Source organism: Eschrichtius robustus, chromosome 3, assembly GCF_028021215.1.
Source record: "Eschrichtius robustus isolate mEscRob2 chromosome 3, mEscRob2.pri, whole genome shotgun sequence".
Lineage (NCBI taxonomy): Eukaryota > Metazoa > Chordata > Mammalia > Artiodactyla > Eschrichtiidae > Eschrichtius > Eschrichtius robustus.
Window position 1 is genome coordinate 3473353 of NC_090826.1, and position 21381 is coordinate 3494733.

The following is a 21381-nucleotide window of genomic DNA, read 5'->3' on the forward strand; positions in this document are numbered from 1 at the left end:
TGAATAAAGTGGAGCTAATGCTCTTCTCCCCAGATTTACCTGGAAGTACAGTGCATCACGAACCATTCAGGCTGAATTTTAGCTAAGGAGGAAATCATGCAAGATAAGGCAGGGGGGAAGTTGTTACCAAGTGGGGTTTTCCAAAATGGCAGGAGGCTTGGATAAGGAGTGAAAAATGTGGGATTATCAGCACCAGTCATCTTCCTTGAAGGCAAAGATACTGGTCCCCCATCCCCAAGGTCCCTGAGCCCAGCTTTGAGCCATAATCCAAAGGAACAAGGGGAGACAGGAGAGCAAGAGGCAAGGCTGGGCAACCCCTAACCCACACCACTGGCCCATCCACTAGCCATTCAGCAAAGAGTCCCAAGCGAGGAGTTAGTGATATTGCTGGGACCAGGACCCTGGACTCCTAACGTGCTGGGCTGTCAGGGATGAGATTCTGTTTCACCATCTGCTCAATAAGAAGACTGGATCAGAACAGTGGTTCTCAAACTCAGGTCCATGGACAGGCTATGCAAGAATCATCTGGGACTTTTAAAAATGATGGATTTCCTCAACTGCCAACTCAACAGTGGGGCCCAAGCACATGTGTTCCAAAGCTATCCCAGCAATACTGATACCACTAGTTTGCATCTATGTCTCTTTTCTCATCCTAGGGCTGCTGTGACAAAGTCCCACAAACCAGGATGCTTTAAACAACACACATTTATTCTGTCACAATTCTGGAGGCCAAAAATACAAAATCAAGGTGTTGGCAGGGCCATGATCCTTCCAGAGGCTCTAAGGAAGAGTCCATTCCTCACCTCTTCTAGCTCCTGGTGGCCCAGGTGTTCTTTGGCTATGGCTGCATCCCTCCAACCTCTGCCTCCATCTCCAGACAGCTTTCTCCTTTTTCTGTGTGTTTCTACTCTGTGTGTATCTTATGAGGATACTTGCCATTAGATTTAGGGCCCACCCATATGATCCAGGATAATCTCATCTTGAGATCTTTAACATCTGCAAAGACTCTTTTTCTTTCAAGATGAAGATATGGACAGATCTTTTGGGGCCACAATCTGGCCCACCAGAGCACTGCTTTCTTAAACGTTCTGGGTGCCAGAGGTGCCCCCCAAGGCAGGGCACTGACATTCACTCTTGCTCCATCAATCAGAAGTGGCCACTTCCTGAGGACTCAGTTCTTGGAAGGGGCCTTGGTCATGGTACCTGGAAAACAGGACAAGGATGGTCCTAGAGACTCTCCCTGGCCTGTTTCCTTTCTGCACCAGGTGTCACTGGGCCCATTGTAAACCTGTTGCAAACCCTTCCTCCACTCCTGGAAGGAGAGAGAGAGAGTGGCCAGCCACACAAGCTGCATGAGGGCTGGACCCTGGTTCTGTTCCTGGGTCTGCCCTGTGCTGAGGACAGGGCCTGGCAAAGAGCAGTCCTCCATCAAATGGTCATCAAGTCCCCAGACACGTGCCTGGCTAGCTCCCTCACCTGATCTGGGGTTGCTCCAGTGCTGAGTTGAAGAGGCTTCACCAACCATGGCCTGTCAAGGAGGTCACCCCACTCTTTTCCCCCATCTGCATCTCCTCTCTCCGACTACATCAGACACACCACCTAACCACTCAGCTGTCCTTTGAGCATCCCCACAATCTAGAATGGTCCCTGGCTTAATGGATGGATGGATGGATGGATGGATGGATGGCTGGCTGGCTGGATGAATGAGTGTGTGGATGGGTGGGTGGATGGGTGGGTGGATGGATGGATGGATGGATGGATGGATGGATGGATGGATGGATGAATGGGTGTGTGGATGGGTGGGTGGGTTGATGAATGGATGGATGGATGAATGGACAGATGGATGGATGGAAGCAAGGATGGATGGATGGATGAATGGGTGTGTGGATGGGTGGGTGGATGGATGAATGGATGGATGGATAGATGGAAGCAAGGTTGGATGGATGGATGAATGGTTTTGTGGATGGGTGGGTGGATGAATGAATGGATGGATGGATGGATGGTTGGATGGAAGGATGGATGGATACTTGAGTGGTTTAATAAGCAGCCTAATTTGATTGTAGGTCATAGGACGTGGTGTGTGGAAGCCGAGGAGGCTTGTGTTCTGGCCCTGGGTTGGAGCTGAGCCCTGGGAGGCTGGTGAGGAGCTGAGTGGTGGGTTCAGCAGGTGGTGAGCCCAGTATAGAGGGAAGAGTGTCGAGAATGGTTGCCCACATCCTGGGTATATCAGTCTTCTATTGCTGTCATAACATTACCACAAATTTAGGAGCTTAAACATCATGAATGTATTATCTCACAGTTCTATGGGTCACAAGTCTGACATGGGTCACTGGGCTAAAACCAAGAAGGAGACAAGGCCAGGCTCCTTTTCAGAGGCTCCAGGGAAGAATCCAGCTCCTTGTCCTGTAAGACTGAGGTCCCTGTTTCCTTGATGGTTGTCAGCTGGAGACTGTTTCCAACTTTTAGAATCTGTTCACATTACTTGAGTCTTGGCCTGTGCTGTGGACTGAATTTTATCCTCCCACCCCTGCCCCAATACATATGTTGAAGCCCTAAGCCTCAGAACGACTGTATTTGGAGTTGATGCCTCTAAGGAAGTGATTAAGGTTAAACGAAGTCAAAATGTTGGGGCCTGATCCGATAGGATTACTGTCTTCCTCTGTCTCTGTCTCTCTCTCCATGTGACGGCAGCGAGAGAGCAACCATCTGGGAGCCAGGAAGAGAATTCCCACCAGGAACCACATCTGCCGGCACCTCGATCTGGGACTCCAGTCTCCAGAATTGCAAGAAATCAATGTCTGTTGTTCATAAGTCACCCCATCTGGGGTGTTTTGCTAAGGCAGCCAAAGCGATTAAGATGCCTCCTCCCAACTCCATCTTCAAAGCCAGTAACAGCAGGTCAAGTCCTTCTCACACTTCAGTTCTCTTTTAATGACCCTCCTGCCTCCCCCGCCCACATTTAAGGGCCTGTGGGGTTACACAGGTCCCCCTCAGAAAAACCAGGATAATGTCCACATTAAGGCCCGTAACTTTAATTCCATCTGCAAAGTCCCTTTGCCACATAACATAGGATACCCACAGGTTCAGGGATTAGAGTGTGGGCATCTTTAGGGGCTGACCACACACAGAGAGAGATGCCTTGGGCCCTCTGCAGGGGATGGGTGTCACTAACCTGAAGAGGGCCTGATCTGTGGACCCACGTGACCAGACTCTGCTGTGGTCCCCCTGGAGAAACAATGAGAGAGAGACAGAGAAGAGAGAGGGATGGGGAGGGTCACCAAGGCTCACCTGGGTCACCATCCCACAGAGCAGAAGGGCACCTGGCCAGGCCACCTGCAGGGTCCTGCAGTGGGAAGCTCCAGGCCCTTGTCCCACCTGGGACAGTATTGTAACTGATTCCAGACTTCTTATCTCCTGGAGGCTCAGAGCAGATTCAATTTGCTTTAGAAAAATCCAGGAATGGGCATTTCCTCCAATGGAGAGAGAACAATTTATACAGAAGCAAATGAACTCAAGTCTGGGCCAATGGAGCCCAGCCATCTGATCACCCAAATACCCTGGCATGTGCAGAACTGGGAAGGGAGCGGGAGGCCAGGTCAGGGCCACCTCTCCCTCACTGGCCGGCACTCGGGCCGGATTATTTTCTCCTGCACTGAGTGTGCATCCCCACACCTTCCAAGGTCTGCATCCCAACCCCAAATCCCCCACCTCCCCACACAGCCCCATCCTCTTCCCACTTCGCAGGGCTCGGGAGACCCCTCTGTGCCCACCGTGGGCACCATCTTCTTGCAGCTGCTGGACGAACAGTGGTGATTTCTGAGGTGCAGCCCCCAGGGTCAAGTGCTCGGGCCCCGGTGGCTGGGAGACACCGGGAATAATCAGTAGTCACAGCCTGCCCTCCCTTAGCTGATCCCTGGGAGAAAGCTACTGCCCCCACAGAAGCCAGTGCCTTGCAGGCTTCAGCTGGGACGCTTCATCTCCAACCTGAGTCCACAGGAGTTTTTGTGGGGAAAATGCTAGTGAGAAGGTGGCAGGATGACCAGAGACATCCTGGTTCCTTGTCTTGCAGAGGACTCTGCGAAGCCTCCCCCCCCACCCCCCAACCCCGTCCCGGCCTCCTGTCCTGCATCATCAGCATTTGTCTAAAACTGCTTCCAGCACAGCGCTCGGTACCAGATACCAGAAACTGAGGGGTTTCTCACTGAAAGGGTCCAACCTGCCTCCCTCCGGCTGCCTTCCCTGAACTCTGCCCGGCTTACCTGCCCCCCAGCCCAGGTGGGCTCCTCTTCATCCCTGCCCTTACCTCTGCCCTTGGCAAACACCCTTTCCCCACCAGCTCTGCTCTTCCTGCCACCGAGACCCACCGGCATCCTGCCCTTCTGTGGGTCCCATCAGCTACCCGCCTCCTTGGTGCCCCGCTGGGATTTCACCTGCCTCTTGCAGCCACAGAACCAGGCCTCTCATTCTCTTCTGCAGCTGGCTGTTTCATTTGGATCCTGTTTGATGTTGTGCCGATGTCCACTGGCAACACACCCACATCTAAGCAGCCTCTGTAGGCAGCCAAGGTCACGTGCACGGCTGCCTGTACCCACAGTGACAGAGGTGCCCCCATGGTGACACGGGCACACGGCCACCCATGTCCCGTGGTGACAGTGGAGGGGATAGAAATGCACGGGTCCCTCTTGCATCCCAGGCACTGTGCTGGACATTTCCCTGACGTCGTTGCTTCCGGCACATGGAATGGTGAAGAGTGCCAGCTCAAGGACCTTGGTTACATAAACGCTTTGAGCATTTGAGCGGGACTAAGTTCTTCCAAAAGCAAGACACTTTCACCAGAATGTATTGTAACAAGACTCAGGGAGCAGGACAGTGGCAGGACCAGGACAACTGACAAGGGTGTGATCGTGCTTTGGGTCCTTGTGGTCCATGAAGATGGAGCCCCGCCCAGAGGGGAGGACAGAGCTGGGAGCCTGCCTCTCCTTCACCCACACTTGAGATCAAGCACGTTGTGTGTGCAGCTTCGGACGCACGTTTACAGGGCATATCCACCATCCTGTCCAGCGGTTAGAACCAGGACAGGGTCCCGGATGCACTTCAGTTTAATTCCTCCAGAGGCTACATACCGATTCTAGGAGCAACCAATTTCAAGGTTTTGGGGAGTTATTTAAGGTGCGGTCCTTCTGTCATGTCTCTGACTCAAGGGAAGAGAAAACTTCAGCCTCCTGACTCCTGACAGATGCTTTGTAGGTATTGCTAGTTCCAGGATTCCAGCAAGACATACCTGTGTGAATGAAAAATGGTGCTGCCGTATCAGTAAACAAAGGATACTGTGGCCATCAAGCCATCACATTACAGCCACCCCTGATGGTGAGCCCCGTGGGAACTCAGGATGGAGATAAATGGGCTACCCACTGCCAAGCCCTTGACCACTGCAGCCACCCTCAAAGGTGCACCCTGAGGGGACTCAGGATGGGAAAGAACAGGATACTGGCCCTAGATAGGTAAGGTGAATATCAAAGGAATGATTTCAATGAGCCCAGACTCTTGCATCTTCCCAAACATAGAAAAAAGTGCTAAATTTGTTAACTTGAGATGTCTGGTTTTCTTTAATTAACAGTAATCTTTTAATGGTCCGACTACCTGGTCTTTGTTGCAAAAACTCCTATATATCCTGGCTGCTCCCTTACCTCTTTGGAACAGTCAGTCAGAGCTATTTTAAGAGGCTACCTCCTGGGCTTAAAGCCCTAAGTTTGTCCACAGAATAAAACATAACTCTCAACTTTTATGTTGTGCTTTTTTTTTTTTTCAATCGGCACCTGGGTTCCTTCGAAGCAGAAGGAGCCCAGGCAGGTGCATGAGAGTGTTCTACTTTGACAGCTGCTGCTTCATCCATCCACCCATCCATCCATCCATCCATCCATCCATCCATCCATCCATCCATCCATCCTCCCAAGAAAACTTTGATTAATAGGGTAAGTTTCCAGAGACTGTGCTGATATCCTGGCTATAGGATGGACATGGTGAACCCTGGCGCCCATCCCAACCCAAGCATCTGCCCAGAACAGGTGCTGGTTAAACACAACTGACAAACAAACAGACCCAGTGAAGCAGAAAGGGCAAACTGCCCCTGGAGAGGCTCGATGGGAGGGTCCGGGTGGGATCACTAGTTGCTACTTGGCTGAAAGAAGAGAGTTAGAGTCTATGTCATAACATGAGATCCTCGGCTACTGATACAAAGCGGCCTCTGGTCCCCAAGACCACCAGGGGCAGCCAATTAAAGCAAAACCACTCTGGAAAGCAATTAGAGAAGGGAGCCCTGGGGAGCCTCCAGCCCACGGCCCTGGGAACCGCCTATCAAGACCCCAAATGATGTGCTGTCTTTCCCAGAAACCCCGGAGTGAAAATGAGCTTTAATCACCCGTCCCCTTAACATTAGTCACCACCCATCAGCAGGACAGACCCTGCCAAAGCGGAGTCATTCTCAATCACATGGGCTAAATAAATGAATAATTGCAGGAATAAATGCTGTGGTTAATGTCAGCGTGTTGAGCACGGAATGGCTCCCCTCTGCTCCCAGCCTGACTGCAGAGTCCTCAGGATTCCCCCGGGGCCACCAGGAGGGGACAGAGGCTCACACACCAGGCTTGCCCTGGGAGGTCTTTACCTCACCCCTGCCAACACGTCTGAGCCATGCTGCACATCCTGGAGAATTAGGATTGGCCACATCCTTCCTAGGAGGACCCGGAGGGCAGCTGAAGGGACTCCCATTGCTGGGGACACACGAGAAATGGGACGCAGCGGCAGCACCCACTGTGTGGTCCAGGGCGACTGACGCTGCCCTGGAAAAAAAAGCCACAGGCTGGAGTCCTGGGCCTACGCCATCTCCCAGGCTGCTGGGTTCACCTTTGGGGAGACTGAGGCCTGAAGAGTCACAGTGCCTTTGCAGGGAACGGGGGTGTCAGTGGGGCCCACGGAGGTGACTTCACAATGACCAAAGTCGCCCTTGCCCACCGCTGCCTGCACCTGCTTGATCCAGAGCCCTCCAGGGCCATCACGTAAAGACAAAAAGAAGGGGCGATTTTCTTCTCCTGCTCTTTCTTATAGAAGTAGTCAAGTGGTGGTGTGTTCAAGCTGCGGTTTACCCAAAGGAATGAGCAGAGATCAATATCAATGCCTGGGCACCTACACACTAATCTTCTCGAAATGTCACACAAAAAGGCATCAAGAAACTTTATTCTAGATGTTTGCCAGTCACGGGGGTGAATCTCAATATCTCTCTCTCTCACACACACACACCTCCCAACACGCACAAACTTCTGAAAGTGACACACGGCACCTGAACAGACACCAACAATCCATGTGGAATTCTGGGTCCTTTTCACTTGGAAAGATCAGTGTGAACCCACAGTCGGGACCTGAGGGCAGAGGTTGGAAGATGCAGAGGGAGTTGGACCCTCCCCCTCATTGGTGTTGGGTGGGCCACAGCCCCAAGCTGCCTGCTGTGAACACTGCTTAAGATGCCTTCTCCAAAACCCACACTGCTGTTTTGTTATTTATTGATCGGAAGCTCAGATCTAAACACAGACGCCTCCGAGGGGTCCTCACCTGCACTTGCAAGTAGTTTGTGAGTCACGCTCAGCATTCACTCCAGGAAGGTCAGTCCGGAATTAGGGCTGAGTGGGCGCCTGGAGGTCCTGGAGCTGATTCCCCCTGGAGGCAATTTGTGTCCCTCTTGGAAGCCCCCAAAAACACAGTCGCGGGGGCGGCTCTCTCTTTACTTCCTTGGCTCTGGATTCATTCTCCAAACGCCCAGGTGTTTCCGAGAGCCCCAAAGAGAAACCTTTGAGATGGACATTGTTCCCACAGCTCAAGACACATCTTCCTGAACTCTAGTGGGTCAGGATTTGGCCAGTAAATGTGCCCTCTGCCAGCCCCCCTCCTCCACCCAATGGGCCACACACAACAGCCTGGGGCCACAGAGGCTGTGAGGTCTTGACTCCTTGGAGCCATGGTTCCCTTGTCTGAGAAGCAAGACGAAGCAGAGTCATTTCTGAGTGGACACAGGTTAGGGATGGAGCCTGTGAACTGCCCACCGCCACTCCTGGGATATAGTAAGCCCTCGGGAGGTGTTAGGGGTCTCTTGGTTATCAAGAACCCTAAAAATATCGGTTAGTACCATTTGTCATTATTGATTCTTCTCGGCTTGTTATCGCCACCCACACATCTTGGCTAATCACCTTGCAGACGGGTAGGTCAATGTGAAGGGCGTCTGCTCTTTGCTGTCTGCCTTGGTGTCCCTTAGTTGTGCCCCAAAGTCCCAGCTTCTCAGTCCCTGACAACAGAGGGCAGAGTGAAGGGCCCAGCTCTTCCAACTTACCTGTGGGATCTCGGTGAGAACCTTCCAGGTGAACATCTGAATTCCTGTGATCCTGACTCCTTCCTGCGCCTCCTGTGAGAGGATGGGACAGACAGGGAAGCAGGCGAATTGCCACACACCTGACATAGGGACGGGGTGCTGTGCTGGGCTCCCCTTCCGCCTCTGTCACTCACACAGGAATTCCACTTCCTTCAAGCCAATGGACCACAAAACAAAAACGTACCTCCGAGAAAATTATAGTCAGAACCGGAGCTGATTAGCAGTGAAGCACGAAGAAATCCTTATCAAACCACTTTTCAACCAGCAAAGCTCTTTCCTCAAGGAAATCATGCATGGAAACAAAACAAGGCCTATGTTATATTAGTGCCAGTCTATTTTACAAGTCTCAAATTATTCTGTTCCTCTGTCTTAAAGCAAAATCAATATGAAATGAGAATCAGGAGGAACACCAAAATCAAAACTGATACTTGTAGATGGAAAAGAAAAAAGAAAAAAAAAAAAAAAAAAACCTCTTATAGTAACCTTTGTTTCCAATATTTTGGGGGCAAAACCTGAAATTTTTGATTTGTGTAGATAAGTTGTCACAAATAGAGTCACTTTTTAGCATCTCATCTTCAAGATCTACTTCCTTTAGGCTGATCCAGAAACTTGAAAGAAGAAAAGCAGGAAACGTGGGTCTTAAAGTTGAATCACCGAGTTAGAGACAGCAGCTTGCAGGCTTTATCATAAACTTTTTTAAAAAATCAGATAAGAGGCACCCAAAGTTTACAACAAACTCTAAGACAACGTATGATGGTTGTCATCAGTGCCTTGTGACTCTCATGCTCAGCACACACCCTGTCTCTTGTATTCCCAGCGCCCCTGGGGGGCTGCAGGTCCAGGGTTGGATGGAGAAGAATCTTCTTTGGCACAATTTTACGTGGCTGAGCGTGTACCATTCTGATTCCAGCGGTACCACTTCCTAATCAATGACACTGCATGTACAATTCAAATGCTTGCACAGGCAGAAGAAAGTCCATCCCAAATCTGCAGAAAAGTGTATTCATCGATATCCATAGTTTCTATCATGCTAATAATACAACATGTAGGGAAGCATGTCTGTGGTTTAAAATGTCTTTGTGGCTTAAAGACATTCAAATTGTGAAAGGCTTTCAAAGCCCCTCTGAGCCACCTTAAAGGAAGACAAAAGTAAAGAAGACAAAAGAGCCTCCTTCTAGCAAGTTCCAGTCTTGAGATACACCACCAGGCAACCGGGTTAAATCCCACCGCCACGTTCCAAGGCTGTTGGCATCTGACTTTGCAGTCAAGGAAACCGAGACCAAGAGACATGAGTCAACCTGCCGAAGTCCATGCAGCGAGGGTGCAGGAGAGCCCAAGTTTGCCCTGCCCTCAAGTCCACATTCCTTTTAATGTAATGACCATACGATCCCTGGGAACAAAGGAGACTTCCGGGGGCTCTTGAGCTGGCCCTAAAGACTTCCACTGCCGTTCCCACCACCGTTCCTCGCCCCCCTGCTCGACCTCCCTGCTGCTCCTCCAGGCACTCCCCCATCCACTGCCCCTCGTTCCAAAAGTCCTTACCCTCAAGTGTCTGCCTGACTCTCTCATTTGGCCCCGTCACTCTGAGCTCACATGTGCCTTTTGAAGGAGCCTAACCGTGGCCACCTCATTTAAAGTCACCCCCTCCCACTCACTGCCTAACCTACCGCATTGCTTTTACTTCTGTATTATGCTTATTGTTAATCGTCCATCTTCAACACAATCTCGTAAATTCTGTTTGTGACCTAGGATAGGAGTTTGAGATGGTCCGTTTTACATGTCAGCTTGACTGGGACGAGGTGCCCAGTGATGTGGCCAAACAATATCCTGGATGTTTCTAGGAGGGTGTTTGTGGATGAGATGAACATTTTAATCTGTGGGCTCTGAGTGACGCAGATCACCCTCCCTAGTGTGGGTGGGCCTCAGTGCATTAGTTGAAGATCTGAACAGAACAAAAGACTGACGACCGCCCCCCCCTCCCTGCAACAAGAGGGAATTCTGCGGCAGACGACCTTTGAACTCAAACCCCAGCATCAGTTCTTTCCTGGGTCTCCAGCCTGATGATCCATCCTGCGGTTGCTGGAACTCACCAGCATCCATAATCACATGAGCCAATTCCCTACAATAGATCTCTCTGTATGCAGACATATTCTGTTGGTTCTGTTTCTCTGGAGAACCCTGACCACACAGAGCTCACAACTGTCTGTTGAATGAAGGAGTGAAGAAATGAGTGAGTGAAGGAATGAATGAGTGACCTGGCAGGAGAAGCAGGCCCTGATGAGGACATCATGGGTGGTCCTGTTGGGAGCGAGCCAGCATCCTTGTGGATCTCTTGGTCCTCTCCTGTTACCCATGTGAGGACTTACTCAACCACTGAGCCCCCATCACTTTTAGGGGCTCCTCATCCAAAGGAGCCACCTCTTTTCTCTGGAGAAGTATTTAAGCTTCAGCATGTCAGGTCTTCTGTGATCAGATTCTCCTTCAAAGTAAGGAAAGGCAGTGTACAAGGTTCAGAGTCAGGAGACCCAATGACCATCTGTGACCAGAAACTCATCCTCTCAGAGCCTTCACTGCCTCGAGTCCACAGTGGGAAGAATAGTAACCCCTACCCCAGAATTGTCATGATTTGTCAACACAGTTCACATGGACAAAGAGTTTGTGGAGTGCCTGTTGAGTAGGCTCCATAGTGGTAGATACAAAAATACCAGCCACTGGGTGGCTTATAAACAACAGAAATTTATTTCTCAGAGTCCTGGAGCTGGGAAGTGCAAGATCAAGGTGCCAGCAGATTTGACACCTGGTAAGAGCTCTCTTCCTAATTCATAAATGGTCATCTTCTTGCTGTGTCCTCACATGGTTGATGGAGTGAGGGGCCTCTCTTGGGCTTCATTTATGAGGAAACTAAACCCTAATCACCTTCCAAAGACCGCATCTCCCAATACCATTACCTCGAGGATTAGGATTTCAACACATAAAATTTGGGGGACACAAATATTTAATCTACAGCAATATTGTAAATAAAATGGAATATATTGAGTCTACAAGCAATATCTCCAGTCCTCTTGCACTAGACCTTCCCAAAGAATGTTTGAGGAAACCTTCCAGTTAAGAGCTCCATGTTTGATCATTCACTTGTTTATCCATCTATTCATTCATTCATTCATTCATTCATCTGATTGCCTCCGCTAGCATCAGCCTGGCTCACAGCTGAGGAGGAATCAGCCAAGGGCATGAGCTACTTCATCTCATTTTCAGGAAGGTCATGGGCAGCAGGCAGAGCACTGAGGGGGCAGGATGGGTCCACAGTGCTCTGGGAAGGCCTGGGGGCAAGAGGAGGGATCCTTGCTCAGGACCACTGCTCCCAGACGACCAGCCAACATAAGCCAGGTCAGTGAATTTTCCAATGCCCACCACTCCAACTGAATTCTGAAAATGAGAATCCCACACAACCCACACTCAAATTCAGAAGCCTGGGGCCATGATGTCCTTTCAGCCATCTGCTGTCCACCTGTCTTCACAAGCCATTGGTCAGATTCACCATCAGATCCTGGGTACCATCAACATGCCCGCATGTACATGTGTGCATGGTCTCCTGGCTAATGAGCCCCAGGGCTCCCCTCCCCTGCGGGGCTTGGAGTTAAGTTCCAAGGGCCTGGGCTGCACACACATCTTTCTTAACTCAAAAGCCCTGCGTGGTCAAGTGCTTGGACACTCAGAACCAACGCAAAATGAAACGCTTGACAACATGCTTTGTCCACAGTTAACATCACAGAAACTTGCATGGTTATCTTTCATTTCTTCAAATGAAATGAAACCCGAAGCGCCATCCTGTATCTCAAGAATTACTGTCATCCAGGTTCCTAGAACTATAACCATGAGACCCAGGAAAATTCGGGGCTCTGGTGGAGGTCCCAGGAGCCTGATTCCACCTAAGTCTGGCATCTTGACGTGATTGACATTGACCAAGAGTGGCTGTGCTTTATCATTTTCTATCTGATTGTGTCAAATTGGCGCAGTTGCCTTTAAACTATTTGTGTTTCCTATTTTGGGTCTCTGTGTTTATCCTTTGAAACGGCCTGGCTTACAACTCCTATTTCACCTCCCTCTTTCCTTTTAGAAAAATGAATCTCATAAAAATCACCAGACTGGTGACTGAGCAAATTCTTTGGCATCATAAAATTTTGATTTAGAGGTTTAGCAAATGTGATGGAATATTTTTGTGTGCCCTTCTGATGTGTGCAAACTATTTTTGGTGTGAGGGCATTTATATAATATCACCAGACACAGGCTTATTTCACCCCCCCTCCTCTCTTTTGAAATGGGAAGTGATGAGTCAAACCAGGACAAAACAGGTTCTGAGTCAGAAGACACGGGTTCGCCAGGTCAAGCAATTCAAGGTAACATTCAGGCACAGAGAGGATTAACCAAGATGGCGGAGTAGAAGGACGTGCTCTCACTCCCTCTTGCGAGAGCACCAGAATCACAACTGGCTGCGGACAATCATTGAGAGGAAGACCCTGGACTTCACCAAGGAGGATACCCCACGTCCAAGGACAGAGGAGAAGACACAGTGAGACGGTAGGAGGGGCGCAATCAGAGTAAAATCTAATCCCATAACGGCTGGGTGGGTGACTCACAGACTGGCGAACACTTATACCACAGAAGTCCACCCACTGGAGTGAAGGTTCTGAGCCCCACGTCAGGCTTCCCAACCTGGGTGTCCGGCAATGGGAGGAGGAATTCCTAGAGAATCAGACTTTGAAGCCTAGTGGGAATTGATTACAGGACTTCGACAGGACTGGAGGAAACAGAGACCCCACTCTTGGAGGGCACACACAAAGTAGTGTGCGCATCGGGACCCAGAGGAAGGAGCAGTGACCCTGGGGGAGACTGAACCAGACCTACCTGCTGGTGTTGGGGGGTCTCCTGCAGAGGTGGGGGGTGGCTCTGTTTCACTGTGGGGACAAGGACTCTGGCAGCGGAGGTTCTGGGAAGTGCTCCTTGGCGTGAGCCCTCCCAGAGTCTGCCATTAACCCCACCAAAGAGCCCAGGTAGGCTCCAGTGTTGGGTTGCCTCAGGCAAAACAACCAACAGGGAGGGAACCCAGCCCCACCCATCAACAGTCAAGTGGATTAAAGTTTTACGGAGCTCTGACCGCCACAGCAACAGTCAGCTCTACCCGCCACCAGAGCCTCCCATCAAGCCTCTTAGATAGCCTCAACCACCAGAGGGCAGACAGCAGAAGCAAGAAAAACTACAATCCTGCAGCCTGTGTACCAAAAACCACAGTTACAGAAAGATAGACAAGATGAAAAGGCAGAGGGCTATGTACCAGATGAAGGAACAAGAAAAAACCCCAGAAAAACAACTAAATGAAGCGGAGATAGGCAACCTTCCAGAAAAAGAATTCAGAATAATGATAGTGAAGATGATCCAGGACCTCAGAATAAGAATGGAGGCAAAGATTGAGAAGATGCAAGAAATGATTAACAAAGACCTAGAAGAATTAAAGAACAAACAAACAGAGATGACCAATACAATAACTGAAATGAAAACTACACTAGAAGGATTCAATAGCAGAATAACTGAGGCAGAAGAACGGATAAGTGACCTGGAAGACAGAATGGTGGAATTCACTGCTGCGGAACAGACTAAAGAAAAAAGAATGAAAAGAAATGAAGACAGCCTAAGAGACCTCTGGGACAACATTAAACGCAACAACATTCGCATTATAGGGGTCCCAAAAGGTGAAGAGAAAGAGAAAGTACCAGAGAAAATATTTGAAGAGATTATAGTCAAAAACTTCCCTAACATGGGAAAGGAAATAGCCACCCAAGTCCAGGAAGCGCAGAGAGTCCCATACAGGATAAACCCAGGGAGAAACACGCCGAGACACATAGTAATCAAAGTGGCAAAAATTAAAGACAAAGAAAAATTATTGAAAGCAGCAAGGGAAAAACGACAAATAACATACAAGGGAACTCCCATAAGGTTAACAGCTGATTTCTCAGCAGAAACTCTGCAAGCCAGAAGGGAGTGGCATGATATACTTAAAGTGATGAAAGGGAAGAACCTACAACCAAGATTACTCTACCCGGCAAGGATCTCATTTAGATTTGATGGAGAAATCAAAAGCTTTACAGACAAGCAAAAGCTAAGAGAATTCAGCACCACCAAACCAGCTCTACAACAAATGCTAAAGGAACTTCTCTAAGTGGGAAACACAAGAGAAGAAAAGGACCTACAAAAACAAACCCAAAACAATCAAGAAAATGGTCATAGGAACATACATATCGATAATTACCTTAAACGTGAATGGATTAAATGCCCCAACCAAAAGACACAGACTGGCTGAAAGGATACAAAAACAAGACCCATATATATGCTGTCTACAAGAGACCCACTTTAGACCTAGGGACACATACAGACTGAAAGTGAGGGGATGGAAAAAGATATTCCATGCAAATGGAAATCAAAAGAAAGCTGGAGTAGCTATACTCATATCAGATAAAATAGACTTTAAAATAAAGAATGTTACAAGAGACAAGGAAGGACACTGCATAATGATCCAGGGATCAATCCAAGAAGAAGATATAACAATTATAAATATATATGCACCCAACATAGGAGCACCTCAATACATAAGGCAACTGCTAACAGCTATAAATTGACAGTAACACAATCATAGTGGGGGACTTTAACACCTCACTTACACCAATGGACAGATCATCCAAAATGAAAATAAATAAGGAAACAGAAGCTTTAAATGACACAATAGACCAGATAGATTTAATTGATATATATAGGACATTCCATCCAAAAACAGCCGATTACACGTTCTTCTCAAGTGCGCATGGAACATTCTCCAGGATAGATCACATCTTGGGTCACAAATCAAGCCTCAGTAAATTTAAGAAAATTGAAATCATATCAAGCATCTTTTCTGACCACAACGCTATGAGATTAGAAATGAATTACAGGGAAAAAAACGTAAAAAAGACAAACACATGGAGGCTAAACAATACGTTACTAAATAACCAAGAGATCACTGAAGAAATCAAAGAGGAAATAAAAAAATACCTAGAGACAAATGACAATGAAAACACGACGACCCAAAACCTATGGGATGCAGCAAAAGCAGTTCTAAGAGGGAAGTTTATAGCTATACAAGCCTACCTAAAGAAACAAGAAAAATCTCAAGTAAACAATCTAACCTTACACCTAAAGAAACTAGAGAAAGAAGAACAAACAAAACCCAAAGTTAGCAGAAGGAAAGAAATCATAAAGATCAGAGCAGATATAAATGAAATGGAAACAAAGAAAACAATAGCAAAGATCAATAAAACTAAAAGTTGGTTCTTTGAGAAGATAAACAAAATTGATAAGCCATTAGCCAGACTCATCAAGAAAAAGAGGGAGAGGACTCAAATCAATAAAATCAGAAATGAAAAAGGAGAAGTTACAACAGACACCACAGAAATACAAAGCATCCTAAGAGACTACTACAAGCAACTTTATGCCAATAAAATGGACAACCTGGAAGAAATGGACAAATTCTTAGAAAGGTATAACCTTCCAAGACTGAACCAGGAAGAAACAGAAAATATGAACAGACCAATCACAAGTAATGAAATTGAAACTGTGATTAAAAATCTTCCAACAAACAAAAGTCCAGGACCAGATGGCTTCACAGGTGAATTCTATCAAACATTTAGAGAAGAGCTAACACCCATCCTTCTCAAACTCTTCCAAAAAATTGCAGAGGAAGGAAGACTCCCAAACTCATTCTATGAGGCCACCATCACCCTGATACCAAAACCAGACAAAGACACTACAAAAAAAGAAAATTACAGACCAATATCACTGATGAATATAGATGCAAAAATCCTCAACAAAATACTAGCAAACAGAATCCAACAACACATTAAAAGGATCATACACCACGATCAAGTGGGATTTATCCCAGGGATGCAAGGAATCTTCAATATACGCAAATCAATCAATGTGATACACCATATTAACAAATTGAAGAATAAAAACCATATGATCATCTCAATAGATGCAGAAAAAGCTTTTGACAAAATTCAACACCCATTTCTGATAAAAACTCTCCAGAAAGTGGGCATAGAGGGAACCTACCTCAACATAATAAAGGCCATATATGACAAACCCACAGCAAACACCATTCTCAATGGTGAAAAACTGAAAGCATTTCCTCTAAGATCAGGAACGAGACAAGGATGTCCCCTCTCACCACTATTATTCAACATAGTTCTGGAAGTCCTAGCCACAGCAATCAGAGAAGAAAAAGAAATAAAAGGAATACAAATTGGAAAAGAAGAAGTAAAACTGTCACTGTTTGCGGATGACATGATACTATACATAGAGAATCCTAAAACTGCCACCAGAAAGCTGCTAGAGCTAATTAATGAATATGGTAAAGTTGCAGGATACAAAATTAATGCACAGAAATCTCTTGCATTCCTATACACTGATGATGAAAAATCTGAAAGAGAAATTATGGAAACACTCCCATTTACCATTGCAACAAAAAGAATAAAATACCTAGGAATAAACCTACCTAGGGAGACCAAAGACCTGTATGCAGAAAACTATAAGACACTGATGAAAGAAATTAAAGATGATACCAACAGATGGAGAGATATACCATGTTCTTGGATTGGAAGAATCAACATTGTGAAAATGAGTATAGTACCCAAAGCAATCTACAGATTCAATGCAATCCCTATCAAATTACCAATGGCATTTTTTATGGAGCTAGAACAAATCATCTTAAAATTTGTATGGAGACACAAAAGACCCCGAATAGCCAAAGCAGTCTTGAGGCAAAAAAACGGAGCTGGAGGAATCAGACTCCCTGACTTCAGACTATACTACAAAGCTACAGTAATCAAGACAATATGGTACTGGCACAAAAACAGAAACATAGATCAATGGAAGAAGATAGAAAGCCCAGAGATTAACCCACGCACCTATGGTCAACTAATCTATGACAAAGGAGGCAAAGATATACAATGGAGAAAAGACAGTCTCTTCAGTAAGTGGTGCTGGGAAAACTGGACAGCTACATGTAAAAGAATGAAATTAGAATACTCCCTAACACCATACACAAAAATAAGCTCAAAATGGATTAAAGACCTAAATATAAGATTGGACACTATAAAACTCTTAGAGGAAAACATAGGAAGAACACTCTTTGACATAAATCACAGCAAGATCTTTTTTGATCCACCTCCTAGAGTAATGGAAATAAAAACAAAAATAAACAAATGGGACCTAATGAAACTTCAAAGCTTTTGCACAGCAAAGGAAACCATAAAAAGACGAAAAGACAACCCTCAGAATGGGAGAAAATATTTGCAAACGAATCAATGGACAAAGGATTAATCTCCAAAATATATAAACAGCTCATTCAGCTCAATATTAAAGAAACAAACAACCCAATCCAAAAATGGGCAGAAGACCTAAATAGACATTTCTCCAAAGAAGACATACAGACGGCCACGAAGCACATGAAAAGATGCTCAACATCACTAATTATTAGAGAAATGCAAATCAAAACGACAATGAGGTATCACCTCACTCCTGTTAGAATGGGCATCATCAGAAAATCTACAAACAACAAATGCTGGAAAAGGTGTGGAAAAAAGGGAAACCTCTTGCACTGTTGGTGGGAATGTAAATTGATACAGCCACTATGGAGAACAATATGGAGGTTCCTTAAAAAACTAAAAATAGAATTACCATATGACCCAGCAATCCCACTACTGGGCATATACCCAGAGAAAACCGTAATTCAAAAAGACACATGCACCCGAATGTTCATTGCAGCACTATTTACAATAGCCAGGGCATGGAAGCAACCTAAATGCCCATCAACAGACGCATGGATAAAGAAGTGGTGGTACATATATACAATGGAATATTACTCAGCCATAAAAAGGAACGAAATTGAGTCATTTGTTGAGAAGTGGATGGATCTAGAGACTGTCATACAGAGTGAAGTAAGTCAGAAAGAGAAAAACAAATATCGTATATTAATGCATGTATGTGGATCCTAGAAAAATGGTACAGATGAGCCGGTTTGCAGGGCAGAAGTTGAGACACAGATGTAGAGAATGGACATATGGACACCAAGGGGGGAAAACTGCGGTGGGGTGGGGATGGTGGTGTGCTGAATTGGGCGATTGGGATTGACATGTATACACTGATGTGTATAAAATTGATGCCTAATAAGAACCTGCAGTATAAAGAAACAAACAAACAAAACAACTAATACTAAACTTTCATTGGGTTATTTGTATGGAAATATGTTAATATAAATGTTTCAGACATTACATGAAATTTCTAAAAATCTTATATTTGTATTTGTATGGAAATATGTATGGAAATATGTTAATATAAATGTTTCAGACATTACATGAAATTTCTAAAAATCTTATATGTTCTGGTATAATGTTATAAGTAATAATCCTAGTAATTACTTTAAAATGTATATCTCAGAAATAACTAATTTTCTTGTCAAACGCATTATTATGAACTTTCATCAAATCTTTAACCGTGGTCATTTTTAAGTCTTTTGTCATTTACAGACGGTTCTGGGTGTACTCTGATGCTTTTGCAAATATGTTCCTATAAAAGGGTTTCATCTTCAAGAAATTCATGGAAAAGACTCGGACAAGTACAGGTTTCTGGTAACTGACTGTACTGCTGAACTGAATGAATAAGCATTTTCAGAACTCTAATGATAAACTGATGAACTCATAAAAGTGCTAACAAAAGATCAAGATAAAAAAAAATAATTACATGGGACTGAGTGAACTGATGAGGATGAGTATAATTTTTGTGACTTTCTGTCTGAATTAAAAAAAAAAAAAATCCCACAAGGACTCAGAGGCAAAGAATATACAAATCAATTTTCACTGCAAAGTAAAGGAGCTGTTACAGTGGAGGATTACTGGACTGAATGTCAATATTATGACATAGTATGAGTGTGTTTCATGTTTGGTAATTGCAATCATTGTTGCTTTTGTTGTGGTCATCCATGTACAATGCTTGGTGTCAGTCTATTTATCTCTTGTAAAGATAAAATACAGTGTGTGTGTGTGAAAAAAAAAAAAAAAAAGCATTCAGGCACAAAGTACTGGAGTCAGATGGTGAGACAGCCCTGGAAAGGTGAAATACCGACACCCAGAAAAGAAATATGTTTGTGCCCATCATCAGGTAGTTGCTGCTACCCCGAGCGTAAGAGGATGGAGCAAACTTTGATCATCTTTTGAGTAGAGGTAAATGACTTGAAGTCAGGCAGTGGGTCCCCAGTGGGGTCATGGGACCATCTGCAGGTGACTGGAGGGGCTATGGGAATGGGACCCTTCTTTCTCCCCTCCACATCACCCGGGAGGATGCATGTACCACGGGACACATTCTGGAAAATGGCTACTTAAAATTTTCCCCCCAAACTGGTGAAACAGATACAGAAATGGAGATTCAAACAATTGGTGTAAGAATGCCCCAGAATGTCTACAAGGGAAGAATGAGAATTGTCTCAAGATGAGGGTAGCTGACCCACCCCCCACAAGAAGATGAGATCTAGGATTTGTGGGAAATAAGAAAATGACATTTCTCTGGGTTCCGTAGGAGAAAGCCTGGAACTGGACTTGATGTTTGTAACCTGCTTGGATACTTACAATAAGCTTATGATGAAATACGAAAGCTAGTTAATATTTATTGTGGTCTGACTGCAGGGTTAGCTGTTGACTTGTGTTTCTGAATCCTCACATCAACCCATTTTGTAGACGGGGAACTGAGGCAAAGCCAGGTCTTTGCTACTTGCCTAAGGCCATCCAGGAGGTAGGGTCAGAGTTCAGATCCAGAAGCTCTGCATTTCACACTGCACTGGCTGCTTCTAATTTCTAAATTATGGCTCTGCTTCTCCAGAAATGGAAACTGGGGCTCAGAATGGTCCAGTAATTTGTTTGCAGTCCCACAATGACAGTGAGGGAGCCTGGATTCACACTCGAACTGGCTGACGCCATAGTTGGTGCTGTTTCTGGGACACACCTGTCCTCTCCACCCTGGGGGCAGTTGGCATGCCCTGTCTTATGGTCTCTGCTGAGGGCTGGCTGGGTTGCTGGTTCAGTGGGAAGGCATCCTGTTGGCATGGAGACCACCCTAACCATGGACGTCTTCTACCATCTTCACTTCAGAGCCCCTGGGCTGTCCTTATGAGCATCCTGGCTTCTTGCTGTCACGTTCATTTCCTCCATTATACTTCAAACTGCTTGATCTACATTGTGCTGTCTCGCCATTGATTCAGTGGTTAAATTAGCTGCTATTTCTCTCTCCTGCATCACAGGCTCAGAGAAATTTGTTTATGAATCAAATGGTTCTGTGGGCTCAGAGGGAAAGCTTAATATATATTCATTACAGCTGAGCTATAATCACCTTCAATCACAGGAACCTCGGTCCCAGGCAAACCACTAGTCTTGCTGGGAGCAGAAGCCCATCTTTTACCTGACTGGAGCATGATGCTAATGAGTGAATTTTCATCAGAATTCATGGAAGGGCATGCAAAGGGGAAGCAATATGTTTTAAAAATCTGTAATTTCAAACTGATGCAAGAATTTTTACATGTCTCGCCCTCTACATGTTCAGAGAGCGCCAAACCCAGGTCCATCCACCTGGCCTCCAGCCTGGGTCAGTATCGCCATCCATCTCATGTGGGAACAAAGATAAATGTGGATGAGCTCAGAGCAATGGTTGGTGAGATGCACCACACTTCTCCTCCCATCTGGGGCCATGATGCACGTTCACACTTTGGCACTGCACCTAATTGGACCTTCTCCAGAAGAGCCTTCAAGGTCCCCACAGCTGATATCGGCACGTCCACCCCAGGGCTCTGCTCCCAGTAGATGGTGGTGCTCAGAGGGCTGACTCAGACCCAC